The sequence below is a fragment of the Saccopteryx leptura genome, chromosome 2, assembly GCF_036850995.1.
Source record: "Saccopteryx leptura isolate mSacLep1 chromosome 2, mSacLep1_pri_phased_curated, whole genome shotgun sequence".
Lineage (NCBI taxonomy): Eukaryota > Metazoa > Chordata > Mammalia > Chiroptera > Emballonuridae > Saccopteryx > Saccopteryx leptura.
The window spans coordinates 148,257,823-148,273,950 of NC_089504.1; the positions used below are offsets into that span (position 1 = coordinate 148,257,823).

At 36.4% G+C, this 16,128-nt stretch overlaps 1 protein-coding gene across 4 annotated transcripts in view; it reads right to left on the minus strand.

Annotated features, from left to right (window-relative positions):
• SLC38A4 (solute carrier family 38 member 4) overlaps positions 1-16,128 on the minus strand; it is a 62,843-nt gene that overhangs the window by 40,220 nt on the left and 6,495 nt on the right. The window lies entirely within an intron of this gene.

Genomic DNA, 16,128 nt, shown 5'->3' on the forward strand with positions numbered 1-16,128 from the left:
GTGGAGATAAATGTATAAATGCCCAATCTTTTACTTTTTTAATATTTTACAGTTTTGGATTTCTTATCATTCTAATCTTCAAGTTTACTAAATAATTACAATAAATCAGCATGTTGGATTAAAATAAAAAGCTCACAGAAGAGACTTCTATAAAGGGCATTATATTTCTTTTGAACCTACTTTAATTGCAAAACTCTTATCCTAAATCTTCCCTACCACTGACTCAAAAATCAAATATATACATAAGAAAACTAATTTGACAAAAGCTAGCTGATTAAAATAGCTTAGGAACTTGTTTTTTGTTTGACTTTTTCCCCCTAGATAATCGACATGTTTAGAGATGCCAAATTAATTTTTAAATGTATGGTTTGGTCTTGACAAAACCCACAGTAACTTCCCTTTCATAAAAGAAAAAACATGGACTTTAATATAGTTTACTGATCTGAATATTTCTTTCTTTCTTTTTTTATTAAGTGAGAGGCAGAGAGGCAGAGACAGACTCCCACATGCATCCCTACCAGGATCCACCGGGCAAGCCCCCTACCAGGTGATGCTCTGCCTGTCGGGGCCACTGCTTTGTTGCTTGGTAACCGAGTTATTATAGCTCCTGAGGCAGGCCATGGAACCATCCTCAGTGTTCCAGACCAACTTTGCTTGAACCATTCAAGCCATGGCTGCAGGAGGGGAAGAGAGAGAGAGAGAGAGAGAGAGATTCTAGAGCGGGAAGGGGAAGAGGAAGGGGAAGGGGGAGAGGTGGAGAAGCAGATGGGCGCTTCTCCTGTGTGCCCTGACCGGGAATCAAACCCGGGACTTTAACACACTGTGCAGACACTCTACCACTGAGCTAACCGGCCAAGACCTGAATATTTCTTAATATCATATCATAATGTAATTTCATATACATTTGATAATAGGTGTTTGCTCTTTTAACATTTAAAACATGAAAAATAAAACATATTTAATAGCTAGGCTCCGATTTGCTTTAAGTATCACTGTAGAAAGAGATAATGGACCAAAATATATAGATTTTATAAAATGAAAAATATGTGGGTAGTGAATAATGAAGGAAGTCTGAGCAGTAAGATAACAAATAGTTTACCTGATCCTTCATATAAGAAATTCATAGAAGTGTCACCAAGAACAGGTATAGAGAGGGGCACAGGGCGGTGCCAGGGGATAAGAGATATCCACATAAAGGGATACCTACCTTTTTAGACCATAAAATAATTAATGTTAACTTAATTGAATAATATACCCCTGGTCACCAAAGGAATCCCCAGCGACTGAGGCCACCCAAGAAGCGTTCAGGGAGCCCGCGTTTGTTGAGGAAGGCCTTACAGTCCCTACGAGGTTCCAACAGGTGGAGAGAAAGAGAGAGGCATCCCGGATGAAAAATGCAGACATGCTGAAAACATATTCTGGCAACAAAGAGAACGAATCAGGCTGAAGTGGAGACCTTCTAGAGCAAAATAGAAAAACAGAATGGAATAGTCCAGACTGTAAAAGGCACTAAGTCTAGGAAGCCCATATTTTTTAGTACTGAGGATCTCTTGAAAGCTTGTAAAGAAAATCCAAAAATCAGCAGGAAGGACATGCAGATGGGATGATGGGGTAGAGTTCGAGGCTGGGACCAGGAGGACATGAGAAGGCTGACTGAGAGTGTGGCTTTGGCGATATTAGCCTATCTAAGAATGATGGCAGAGAAAAAGCAGATGAAAAGGATTTGAACTGGGGTCAGTGGTAGTTTGCCTCTTTCTTGCACTACTGTTTCTGTTTATCACTTCCGTTAGCTAACAATACATGCTATAAAAATTTTTAGTGCTCATTAATTCAATGAGAAACAGAAACTTACAAAGAAATCTTAATTTTTATTTACATAGGGAAAGAGAATATATGGTGATACTGCTTGCCTTTCAGCACCCCTTTCATCAATCTGTGCCTATTGCTTTCAGATAGTACAGAATATATATTCCAAAATGTTGTCTACTGAATGTACAAATTTGTTGGCTCATAATAAAGTAAGTGACTCAGATCATACCTATACATTAAAGTAGAATTTTTCTTGCTCATATTTTAAAAATCAGTGATCAACCACCCTGGCCCCATAGTTACAGGTTGATTAGGGTGTTGTCCCCATAAGCCAAGGTTTCAGGTTTGATCCCTTGTCAGGCGTAATCAACCACTGAATGCATGAATAAGTGGAACAACAAATCAATACTTCTCTCTCTTTCTCTCTCTCTCTCTTTCTCTCCCTTCTTTCTCTCTGTAAAATCAATTTAAAAAATTAAATAATTGATCATTTCACTTAAAATTTCTAACTTCAACGATGTCCTCGGAGAGAAAGTGCCAGCTGGATCAAGTCAAAATTGGTCAACAATTAAAGAAAAAGCCCTTAGCCAGACCATCATGGCATTTTGCAATGACGCTGGGAACGATAACCTCTTGTTTTAATCTTGACTGAACCCAAACTTCTAATTTTAGTTATAGAACAAAATAATACTGGTTATAGCAAAATTAGAAAAAAGCGATTAGAAACAGTGATGACTAAGAAACCAAATTACCTAATTTTTATTTTATTTTGCCTTTGTACCTGCATTCCTTTGCTTTTTCTTTTCTTCCACTTCATACTCCCTTTACGTCGCCTACCTTTTCTTCTTGTTTCTGTTTCTTTTTAACTTTTCTATACTACACTGTTTTTATGATGCCTTACTCTCCAAGAAAGGTTAGTTACCTTTTTCATTTCCAGCCTTAGATTTGAAGACTTAAAATCTAATAAAGTGGATCAAATCCCAAGATTATATATGTCTTCATCCTACAGCCTATGTTAGTGCTCCCAAATATAAAAATCACTTAATATTAATCTATTTTTGTAGTATTATAGGTAAAGGTCTGTCTGACCTACCAAGTCATAACTAAAAACAAAAAACACTAGCACAACTGCAGTTAAAAATAAGATTTTGATTACTTCTTTTTAACATAGGATTTAGCCTCTGGCTTTTGGGTTTTAGTCTTACAGTGAGTGATGAAGAGAATTTGTGATCTTTTTTGATGTCACGCTTTGGCACTCCAAATTCTTTATTTCATCTCTCTTAACCTGGGCATATGCAAAAAGAAGGCAGAGAAGGAGAAATCCATACAGAAATGTTACAAAAATCTTCCTAAATCATTCAAAGAATCGAAGCCCATGTTATTCTGGAAGCAAAATTGTGGTCTTACCTGTGTTAACACATCCCTTGCGGAGTGATGAAAGCTTAGCTACACTTTAGGTATCTCTCCTCATAATTCTGTAATTATTAACCTCAACTTACATAATAAAAATATCCAAAACAACATGACTAGATTGTAGTACATTTTCAATGTTCCTACAAAACAACACCTTAACACACATACAATATGAATGACTTTATAAATAACCTCATTTGATGATACCTTCAAAATGTCTAAATCTGGGACCCTCCTGAATAGGAGGCCCCAAAGGGCTTCCCTGCCCAGGCCCCTGAGAGAAGCCTTGCTTTTCTGTTCTAAAACCTTTCCTGACTAAGAGAAATGCAATGACCCAGGTGTGCTGAGGACATTGCTTTCAGTTGGTGGCATTCCCCTCTCTTTAGCCCAGCCTACACCACCTTTACAGTTATACAAAGGTGCATTTGGGAAATGTTTGAATAGTCAATTACTGTGTTACAAAACTAACAAACAAGTTTGGTGCAGGGTGACAACCTTACTGACTTTTCCACAGACCTAAATAGAAAATTCCTTTCAGCCTCAGCTGAACAAAAACAACAAACAAAACAAAATAGAAGACAGCTCATGTTGTTGATAGTTAGTTTTCTGCTTTTTCCTTTTCAAGCAACTCAAATCTTTCTGGCTGGTTTCATTTTTTGATCCCACACTGAAAGGGAGCAGGGGAAAGAGTATCACAAGGTCATTCCCGGCTTCTGCCTGAGCAGATAGATCATGGTGAAGAGGAAAAACATGGTGAAGGAAGAAAGAAGGTTTACGGCCGAGTGTATCTTACGTAATGTACTGATTCCAAATGTTAAATTAGAGCTTTTAGAAGCTTGCTTTAAATAATGAGTCTTCCTGTTTAAAATGCCTGCTTGAGAAAAAAGCACCGCTAAGAGATGTGTAATTACAATGATGATTATAACAACACTTCCTAAATTACTAAATCATCTTGTTAATTTAAGTTCTTCATATATAATGCCGTATTAATACAGTGCTAGGTTGAGCTGATAGTTTTTCTAATTCATGATAGCAACCGATGATTTTTAAAAATTACATCCTTTTGGGGCCACAGCACATTAATTTCTATTGCTCTCTTTCATTTGCTACTCATCTCTTTCCTTTAAAACCAAATTCCCTACTAGAACAATGTTGTAAGGCCAGGGGCTGCTGCCGCAGTTATAACCATTCACGTGCAGGTTCTCATTGAATTCAGGCAGACAGTAAAGAAACAGCAGAGTTGGAGGATGGTGGGCCATTCTGTTTTTGGTGTCTCACCAAGACAGGCAAGCCACAAAAAAAGCCTGCTTTTCCCATGGAGGGCAAGGGATCAGGGAGGAGAGAAAAAGAAATCCTCCTGCACCTCTCGATGGTGGTGGTAGGGGCAGAATCTCCCTTCTAGTAAACATTAGCAAGACACTGGCCCCTCCCAATCAGGAAGGCGACCTGCAACCTCACAGACCGCTATATCTGGCATTGCCCAGCCCCCAATGCAAACCACAAGCGAGCAAACAAAAATCATATTTACAAACTTATTTGACCAACAAATGTCTATGCATTTTGATTTTGTAATTTCATCAGGGATTGCACTTTGTAAACCTGTCATCTTGCTTGAACGGTATCTTGGGCTGTGTGACCCCATAGGCCGAGTGGCTAGACCAGGAAGAGAGAGGGCGCAGGAGAGGGAGAAGAGCACTCAGCAGGATCTGTCAATGGGGAGGGCTCTCTTAAAAGGCAACAGCACAAACAGATGCTGCAAAAGAATCAGTGTCCCTAATAACAAATGATACTCTAGGCTGGCCTTTTCAGGATCCTATTCAGAATGCTGAAACAAGGAATGGATCTCCACCAAAAAATAGTCTTCAAAGGAATTTGAACAGAGCAAGATACATAATAGATAGTTAATATGTACATAATGGACATTAGCATTTCCTAATGGACTTTTTGGTGTCCACAAAGGATTTCCTGAATCATGTCTGGTCAGTTAATGAAGACACAGGGTCCTGCCTGGGACACCATCTCTCCTGCTGGGCTCTGAGCAACTCCAGGGCTGGGCCACCGTGTAGGTGAGGTCAGAGCGTCTTACAGGGCACTTTGCTGCAAGGGTTAGTTAGAAATGCCCAGCGTGGCAAGAATAGCTGAGCTTTTTGGTCTTAATGGGTTGCATGAGAGAGGAATTATAATTCCTGAAGGGGTGGGTATAAAATTGGTAGCACCTCTCTTTCTTTAAATATAGGGAAGCTGACTCAGAAAAAGTAAATGTCTTGACCTCATTTAGGAGGACAAGGGCAGAAGGGGAACATTTGGGCAGTTGGTATATTTATAAGTTTGGGATAGAGTCAAGTATTCCAGACAGTCAACTTAGATTAGTGGTTTAAAAAAGTCTCTTTTGTCTGTTTACCTTGATTAATATTAGGCCATGCCTGGTTCTTAGTAGGTACTATATATTGTAAATATTGAATAAATGAAAGTATTTATTAAAGGTACTGATTCAATCTGTGCCTCCCAAGCAATTCTTTAGAATTTATTTAAGGGTTGCAACAAGAAATATTCTAATACATATTCTAATTGATGGACCCTGCCTTGTATTAAAATGCAGTAGTTCCTTCTATGGTCAGAGCTGACTGTGAGATGGTAAAATGGATGTTCGGGCCATACGCAAGGAGCCATTTGACCCTTTACAGAGAGCTGCATTCCCAAATACTAAGCAATAATTACCAGTCATGTGTTCAAAGAATATTCAAAGCATAATAAAAGTATGGTAAAATTATAATTATAAGGTTTTAAAAGCAAAATACAAAATCAAATAGTAATATTGAGGAGCCCTGAGGAGCCACTGCGCCACCTCACCCGCAGGTGTTGTAAAGTACCAAAAGCTACAAAATCAATATTAATATTTTAAGAGGCTTAAAGAACATTTTATTAATTTGGGTTAAGGTGTGCAGAGAAATTGTGAGAGTAGTCTCTGTACTGTGTGATTGGCATAGTCAGGATGGCCCTTGGCATTGTATGGTAAGTGCAAAGGGGAGGAAAACATGGATCCCCAGACATTCCATCACACCTGTGGGGAAAGGGGTGAATGGCTAGCCAGGTGCAGGAAGAGAAGAGCCAAAATAAACCTTTTCTTATAGTAATGAGCCATTTGCCGGCATTTGTCCCCACGGAAACTACCTCTCCCATCTGAATGCATATAGTTAATGTGTGTGACTCTGGACAGAGAGATGGCGGATAAACATTAGAAAACATAGGAATGTCTCTTAATATGTAAAGAGACATCTTTCTATCATTGTGTTGACTTGTAAATTTTGTTTTCTCCAAAATGATGTATGGTCCTATCATGTTAAAGGGCATATGACTATAACCAATAGTGGTAAAGGGCACCTAATTGCAATTTTTGCTTCCCCGCTTGCAAAACTATAAAAACTAAGTAGAACAAAGGGCCGGTGCGCTCCCCCTCAGATTTCTGTCGGAGTTGCCACTGCTTGGCCAAGCTAGACAATAAAGCTTTGGTGTGTAATCGACAGAATTTGTTCGTGTCTCCAATGTTTCAGGTCCCTCTGGATTAGGCTTAACAATATGATCCTCAAACTGGGTGTGTGTGTGCGTGCGCACGCTTGAGAAACAAAGACAGAGACAGAGACAAGAAGGGAAAGAAATGAGAAGCATCAACTTGTAGTTGTGGTACTTGAGTTGTTCACTGATTGCTTCTTATACGAACCTTGAGAAGGGGCCTACAGCTGAGCCAATGACCCCTTGCTCAAGCCAGTGACCTTGGGCTCAAGCCAGCAACCATGGGGTCATGTTGATAATCCCATGTTCAAGCCAGCAACCCCGTGCTCAAGCTGGTGAGCCCGTGCTCAAACCTGCTACCTCAAAGTTTTAAACCTGGGACCTCAATGTCCCAGAGGTTGACACTCTATCCACTGCATCAACACTGATTAGGCAGCCATGCTACTTTTTAAATTGTGCATATACTATAGAACAACATTTGCAAAGGAAAAATGTCTGAAAGAACACATATCAAAATATGAATAGTGATTATTTCCAGATTGTGGAAATGTGGATAATTCTTTTTTCTCATTAATAGTTGTCAACTAACTTTTAAAAAGTATGAATTACTTTCACCCTGAGAGAAACAATAAATGTTATTAAAAAGACAAAAGAATGAAAATCAAAGAATTCCTCTCTTAGGTTTTATAACAATTTTGTTAATCCTAGACATTAGCCACTAGTTAAATCTCTATTTTTAGACAGAATGTGTTGGGTGCTTGGCCAGCAACAACCAACTCTCTTAAAACATCTCTAATCCTGAATGGACACTTATGAGTTATTTAGAACTTACATGAAATAATGTATGTCCAGTTTGTTCTGGAAGGATAGATTGTTTTTTCCATCAACAAGAGCTCCTCAAATAGATCTCAAAATATTGTTGAGAAAAATGGAGATTTTGCATTTGGGCCCTCAATATTTTTTTTTTTCATAATGCTGTGAGATAGTCAAATTTTATTATAGCATGATAAGGAGTCACCTTCATTTATTCATTCAATAAATATTATTGACTGCCTATGTGCCAGGCGTTATGGTGGAGGGGCTAAGGCAAGAGAGACAATTTAAAAAGGACAGTCTCTCCTGTCAAGCAGCTCTGGACGCTCGTGGGAATGCATTGCTTCCGTAGGCCACAGTGCTATCCTGTGGTGGGTGAGATGCTGTGGAACTGAGCGGGAGGACGTGTGGCACACAGCTAAGACTAATGGGTGAGATGACTTCCCCGGGAAGGTGACAGCTGGGCTCAGACTCCAAGAATAAACAATGCTAGCAAGGAGCAAAGGGGTGGGGTGCAGATCAAATGTTAGAGGGACAGCAGGAGCAAAGGCAAGGAGGAGGGAAGTGGCTCCTGGCCACCTGGTGTCCTTGGAATGCTGAGAAACACAACTGGAGAGGTCACCGGTAGGATCACAGGGCGTTTGGGTGCCATGTCTTTACTTTGTTCTGTTCAGTTCAAATGAGTTCATAAAAAGACCAGCCCAGTAGTGCCACACAGAGCTCAATTTTTCAGATATGTGATGAAAATGTACTTTGTTAGCAACTGTGATAATAAAAGATACTGCAAACAGTAAACACCTCCAGGGTAGCTAGCAAGAGGCCATTCTTGGCTGCACTGAGTGGTGGGAGAGAGCATTTCTGTGGGCTGGGGTCCGCACTTTGTGCTTGGACCACTGGGATTGTTGTATTATATTTAGCTATAAACAGAAAAGTTCAGGTGCATGAGGTACTTTGCTTCAAATAATGTAAAATATAAGAAAAAGGGGCAATTACAAGACTTACAAGAACTGAATTTTTAACTATAAAAAATATTGACTCTTTCTCTAGCCCTTCCTAGATATTTGAAGATTATTTTAAAGTTAGACTCAAAGATTCAACATATTTAAACTTTCCTGAGTTGTTTAAAAATACATCTAAGTAAAGATTGACACTGAAATAAATGAAAAGTAATTTACTGAGTAACATTAATGTCTTAACTTGGAAGCATTTATAACCTCTAATTCTTTTTTATAATGTTCCAGTGTATTGTGATAGTAACAATTGGAAAACTGGCATTTGCTTTATAATGATGTATGATTTTTACGTGTGCATAAGACAATCATACTGATGTACATAATTTTCCTTGTGCCCTTGCGTAGAATTTGAAAGGCTCATAACATGTTCTTTGAAGCTTGCTTAAGATTTTTAACATTAGCTTTTTCAAAAGAAGCCTGAGAGCTCACTTTTTCTTGTAACAGTGTCTCTTTTCGTCCGTCTGATCTATACCTTCCAATATCCAAAGGATCCAAATGGCTGAACATGGTCTTCTTCCTTTGTTATGCTAACACTTAGCATTAGATTTTTGATTCCACAGATTTGGGTTCAAGTTCTAACTCTGTCACTCACTAGCTGTGGAACTATCAATAATTTACAAATTCTCTGGGCCTTCATTTTCTCACTTGTAAACAATATGTAATCCCTGGGTTAAAACAGGACCACTGGGAGAACGAAATGATATTCACTCATTCAATTATTGAGAATCTACTTGTGCCAAAAATATACTTATAAACACTATATAGTTCAAACTGTCAAAATAGTTATTTCCTTCTTCACATGGAGCTCTTTTTGACACTGTTTGGACTATAAAACTTAAAAAATGGAAAGAGTTGGTAACTACACTTAATAGCAGTCAAAGAAACAGCTAAGTGGTTGTCCAATAGAGACACATTGTACATATAATTCTGGTATGCTGCCATACAATTCTGATTACAGTATTTCAAGTTAACTCATTCTCCTCAGCAAAATTTTTGCCAAAGTGAAAAGGTGAACATGGAGTGAATTGTCTTTAGTCTTTTTCTCTTTCCCTTTTCTGTTTCAATCAGTCAATCAAGCAAGTAATACCTGCGAGTAGACACTGAAAATCTAATATGTGTCCAGAATGATGGTCACAAGTGTTTCCACTTTTTTAAAGTTTTCCTTCTACTTGCAAATATCTGGCTCTGTGTTTTCTGACTGGATAAGCTTTAGAAAAACTGGGGAGCTTTACAGTTGCTTTGACACACACGAGTTTTGTCGATATCTACATATATATATATCACATTACATATTATATGTTACATATATGAGGAGAGAGATCAACATGCCTGTATTGATATCTATATCTATATCTATATCTATAAGAGTCATAGACTTTTTCCTATGCAAAAAAGCTTAGCTTTTATCCTTTGGTTCATATGCTATGTTTCTATAAATGCATTTTTTATTTTCTCTCTGTAATTCCAAATTCTTTTTATCAAACATGGGTTTGCCCATTAAATGGAGAACACACTAGAGTTCAAATTCAAGGATCCAGTTCTGAACCTCATTCTGCTGGCTACTCCCTGAGAGACTTTAGACAAGATCAAGTTAATCCCTCCCTCCCCTGTGTTACAAGCTTTGCTGTTGTGCCTACAGTGCTGAACTAACATAACTGTCTATAGGTCTTCCCTTCCAGGCTTTGAATTCCTCAGGACCAGACACCGTGCTTTATTCAGTATGGCACAGGGTCAACTAGGATAGATAGTGGAGCTCAGATGCCTAGACTTCAATCTGATTCCCGTCACTTACTAGCTGTCTGACTGCAGGCAAGTTGTTTGCCATCTCCGTGCCTTAGTTTCCTCATCTGTGAAAAGAAAACAGTAATAGTGCTTATAACTCACACTACTATTATGAGGATTAACTAAGTTAATATTTGTAGAGCATTTAGAAGAGTGTCTGGTATATAGTAAATATTATCGAAGTATATGTTACTTGTGTATATATATTTAAAGAATTGTCTGTAACTTCAAAACCTAATTATACTACTGATTAAGTCTTTATTGAGTAAAGTCATGTAAATATTCTGGAACTCAGTTTTGTCTTTAAAATTAGATCTAATAAAACCATTATACAAAGCTCCTGTGAGGGTTAAATGAAATCATGGATATTTAAGCATTATAAACATAAAAGATTTTTATTACCGTTCATTCATAAGGGCAATATGACATTAACAAAATTGGTCATAGAATTAAATTAGCTTCAACACCTTTTGCCTTGGAAGTATATTGTCACCATTCATTAGACCATTATTTTATTTGTTAAACTATTGATTAGTGCTGTAGAAAAGCTAGAGAAATGACAAATTTTGACCCTGACCTGTGGATTCTCAGATAACATCCACGTAACAAGACATGGTTTGCAATACATGTTTATTTAACATTAACCAAACTCTGAAGCTGAACACACCAAAGTACATGCTCACCCCTGAACCTGTCCTCAGAGCCAGTGTTTACCCATGCAAATGTACTGGGAGATTGAGGAGCTTTGGTTTGGCTTTCTATGGGTTATTTTTCTTTTCAGTCAGACTGACAAACATGAAGACCCAAAGATGCATCAAGGCATTTTTTTTCAAAATGCCAAAGTGACCCACATTTTGCTTACATTCTAGGATTTTAAACTGCTTGCCATTTTAGTACTCATTTTCAAATTGGCCAGCCACAGATTTTTGATCTAATCATAGTTGACTTAAATTAAAGACACTTTTAATCGACTGGCTCTCTTTGAGGAAGCTTGTTGATCAAGTAGAGTTGTGCAATTGATGGGCGTCCTCCATCTCTTAAATACAGGGGAGTCTTGCAAGCATCCATATATGTTACTTCTCATTAATTTGAGGTTAACCTGGATGAGATTGCTTCGAATCTGAGTTGACATTTGAAAATCTGCAATGTGAAATCCTTTATTAGGTCCAGCCAATTCATATTCTTAAGATTTAGAAATGAGGAAACACATATGCAGGTGTTTTCAAAAGAAGGCTTTATAGGAATTAAAAATAACATTAACTAAAATCCCTTAGTGTGGTTATAAAATATTCTTATGCTATTTGAGAAATATACCAGTTTATTGACCTATTAGGTGGTACAGGTACAAATGGGAATAAATATAATGCTAGTAGAAATTGGTGATGGCCACTCTGGTATTTTGCATCCTTTCTATCTCCTCTCCTATCAAACAGTTGGTCTTTGAGTTGCGGATATATTGAGTTGTTCTCACTTGAGTGTAAATATCTGACATGAATGACTACCTATTTTCCTCCTAAACAAAATAATATTGAAGCATATTTATTACATAATGGATGTCTTTAAGCATAGTGCCTATCCAGAGTACTAAGATTCATGGTCTCAACAACCCAGTTTAATTTTTATAAGGCAGATTTAGTTTAAAAGAAAAATTAGTAGCACTATTTGGTGGTAGGATAATAATAACTAGTCTGCTGAACTATTCAGTTTGTCCAATATGCCGTCATCTAGACTAGTTTTCGTGAGGCAATGGGTACGTAAACAAGATTTTTATCACAGCCATGCTCAATTATGAAAAGGAACCAATAGGAGCAAGAACTACAACATGAAATAGAGAAAATGAGTTTCAGTGAGCAGTTGAAAAACCTTCTAGGATTTTACTCAGTGTTTCCCAGCCACAGTTTAGTCACAAGAAACATTATTTAAATACTTCTTAGTAGTCAGTACAACTTATTTTTATCACACTAATATAAGGACTTAGAAATATGTGGTTAAAAAAAGGAAAACATTTTTAGATGTCATCTCAACAGAGCAATCTCCTTACAATGACCTCAATACACTAAATCACCCCAGTTATCGTGAAAACATTGAGGCTCTGAGTATTATTTAGCCCCTAATATCTCAGTAAATAAAGGTATTTATGTGCATTACTACAGATGTTCAATATACCCATGAGAAATATATATTTTTCTTCTATGTGCAGAAATAGATGAGGTCACATGGCTTTGTGACACACAATTTTTCATCTAAAAGCTTTAAGAAACAAATTCTTTCAAAGCTTTGCATTATCTAATCACTGTTATTCTATGCTGTGACTGCTGAAATTCAGAATAATTGACACAAGATGTACATAAGATAGTATGAGTAGATTTGGGGATGGAGTGAGGAGTATAACTTTTCAAGAATTCTAAGTAGTTAGAAGGTACTTATCTCACTCTCTGTTTAGCTCTATGAATCATATGGAGATGGACTTCATTTTATATATTGAGTAGACTGATAAATTAAGACTTCTTTTTTTATTCTATTACTCTTTTCTTCTTCTTTTCCTCCTTCACTCCCTCCCTTCCTCCCTTTCTTTCTTTTTCTTTATTTTTGCACAGAAAAGTACCATATTAAAGAATCCATGTGTATTCTTTATTTCCTTTCTACAAGTCATATAATATATGTAAAGAGCTTAGAACAGGGCCTGGGATATGTAAGAACTAAAATTAATTGTTGGTAGCTGTATGTATATTTCTAAATCAGTGAACTACATAGATTAGCCTAGGTACTTAACATTTTTATGAGAACCTACTCTTAACAGTATATTATTTTTTATTCAGAAGAATAATTATCATCTATTAACTAAACCCCAATTCAAAAATTTCATTCCATATTCTTAGCTGAAAACTAGATGGTAAATTTAATTCTGAGGCCTACGGCAAACATTCCAGAATGGCCCCCAGACTTGTTATTTGCCGTGTTCACAGATCTCCAGGAGATACCACTTCCTTTAGTAGGCCCCTTAAAATATTCATCCACATGAACATTAGCATTTGTTGCCTTGTGTTAACATTTCACACATAGGGAACCCTGAAAATATACATATTTATAACAGAAATAATGACACAGTCTTCACACCTCCAGCACCACCTCAGTCTGATACGAGATTTGTTTACTCTGGTCTGGTATTCAATAAAATATTCAAACTTGCCATAACAGCCACTGCAACATGTATTTTAAGATAAGGAGAACTATATTTTTACATAAACATACAGAAATAAGTTAGTTTTACAGGTACAGATTAGATTTTCTGCAAAATGAAAGTATGTATGATAATTATATTTCATATGAAACCATAAGAATAATTCTAAGTATTTATTATTATTTACAAAAGGAATATTGAAGGTGTAGTGTACTGTATTTAGGTGGATAACAGTGACTCTGGCAAAGAATACACAACCATAGCAATGTAAGAATTTGGGTTAATGACCATCATTATATTTACATATAATTTTTAAAATTTGCTTATTTTTAATTTGCTTATTATTTTCTGAATATGTTTGTTAAAAGTAAACCTTGAGAAACCTGAAACAAAACCACTCTAAACACCTGTTTCTAAGGAACCAAGTATAAAACATTTCTTGTATTTTTATTGTGAGAAAGTGATTTGTGCTTTATTGTCAGCTGGGAGGTGACTGGCTTCTTTTGCCCTCAATATTTGGTATATTTGGTGACCTAAATCCTGTGAAATTGGAAACCCATCACACAGTTGACTATTCCCTTGCTTTCTCTACTCAAAAGTTTGCTACCTTCATTTATTTTTCTCAGTTAATTTTGGTGGAGAATAATGGAGTAAAAAAAAGTACTCACATGGGGTTTTGAATCGTTTTTCTAAATTTTCTGCAAAACTTAAAATATTTACAAATTTAGAACCTCAGAAATATATATTATACATGTATAATATTAGTTTTATTTTAAAAATACAAAGGAGTGCCAATTGGCTTTTTATTTCAATTCTGATCAAAAAATTTAAAAAATAACTGTGCAGGAAATAACAGCTCAGAGGGAAAAGCGGATCTAGAATAGCCTGTCACCAGCTGAGAGGATCCAGTTCCTGAGAGTCCAGGACAAGGGAACTCCAGGTTGAGTAATTTAGCAGTTTATGGGGCGGATATGGCTATGCAGTTGGCGCCAAGCTTGAGTGAATCTGTACAATAACTTCACTTTCATAGAAGTAAAAATATCACCAATGATATTGCTACATATTTTAAATAGGTAATGAGAAATACAATTACATTTCAATTTTTCACCTTTGGTTTACTAACATGTTTGTAGAGTCTTAAATTTTACTGTTGCATAGCTAATTGCAGCTAAAAACTAATTTCTACTAAATAAATTACTTAAATATAAAACTAATGAAGTAATAGAAATTATTAATAAAGCTATAAAGACCCTTTAAAAAGTATTTTCTAGTACATATGGCTAGTGTAAGCATAAGTCATTAAATTTTCCTGTCTTTTCAAGTTGAACAGAATAAAGAGAACTCAGACCAGAGTTAAAAGATGGTAGGCTTTTGGAAAGGTTTACTATCAACTTTCACCTTAGAAAATATGCCCTGCATGTTCATCTGGCAAAGTAGCAGGAAATGCTTGTAAGTGTGACCTTCATAAGGCATCCTTGCATCTTCTCTATGGGATAATGGAATGGTTTGGGTCAGTCATTTCCATTCTAGAAGTCTTTTGTCAGCTATTGGTAGACTACACGGGGCATGTCGATGAGTTTTGCCACAATAGAGCCTTAAAGGCAGCTCAGATAAATCACAAAACTTTAAAGCACCTCGGTATGACTTGTATTTTCAATCATTTCAAACCATGTCCCCAAATATTAAATATTTAATAGAAAATAATGAAAATATTTAATATAAAATACTATTTTAATGCTGATTATTTTTACTTTAAAATTGACTTGTTTTTAGGCAAACCAGACTTTGCAGAATGAGAAAATCAAGTGTTTTTTGTTCTTCAGACATGATTTTTTTTTTGATGACCTTTGTCAACAGTGTTACAATATAGACCCCAAACTACAATATTTCATTACTTAGCTTAGGTAAAATAGTAAATTGTATTTTTATGTCTTATAATGGAGAACTTCAAATTTATAAAGTGTAAATGGAATAGTATAGTGAAACCTCACATATGCATTATCTAGCTTCAAAATCATTAATCATGGCTAATCTTATTACATCTGATTCTGAACTACCACTCCTCCCACCTATTATTTTAAAGCAAATCCCAAATATATAATTCTCTAGTAAATATATCTGTATCTACCAGGAACAGAAAAGTACTTTTTAAAAAGTGGTCATGTTCTCTATGGCCAAGTTCCATGAGTTTAGTACCTATGTTTTCTTCTATGTAATTTATTGTTTCAGGTCTTATATTTAGGTCTTTGATACACTTCGAATTAATTTTAGTACAAGGGGACAAACTGTAGTCAAGCTTCATTCTTTTGCATATGGCTTTCCAATTTTCCCAGCACCACTTATTGAAGAGACTTTCTTTTCTCCATTGTGTTTTTGGCTCCTTTATCAAAGATGATTTGCCCCTATATATGTGCTTTTATATATTTCTGGGCTCTCAATTTTGTTCCATTGGTTACCAGGGGGAGGGGGAAGAGAGGGGAGGTAGGAAGTAGGGGAGGTGGAGGGACAAATATAACATGACAGAGGATGATCTGACTTTGGGTGATAGGTATACAACATAATCGACTGTCTAAATGATGTGGAGATATTTGCCCAAAATCTATGTAC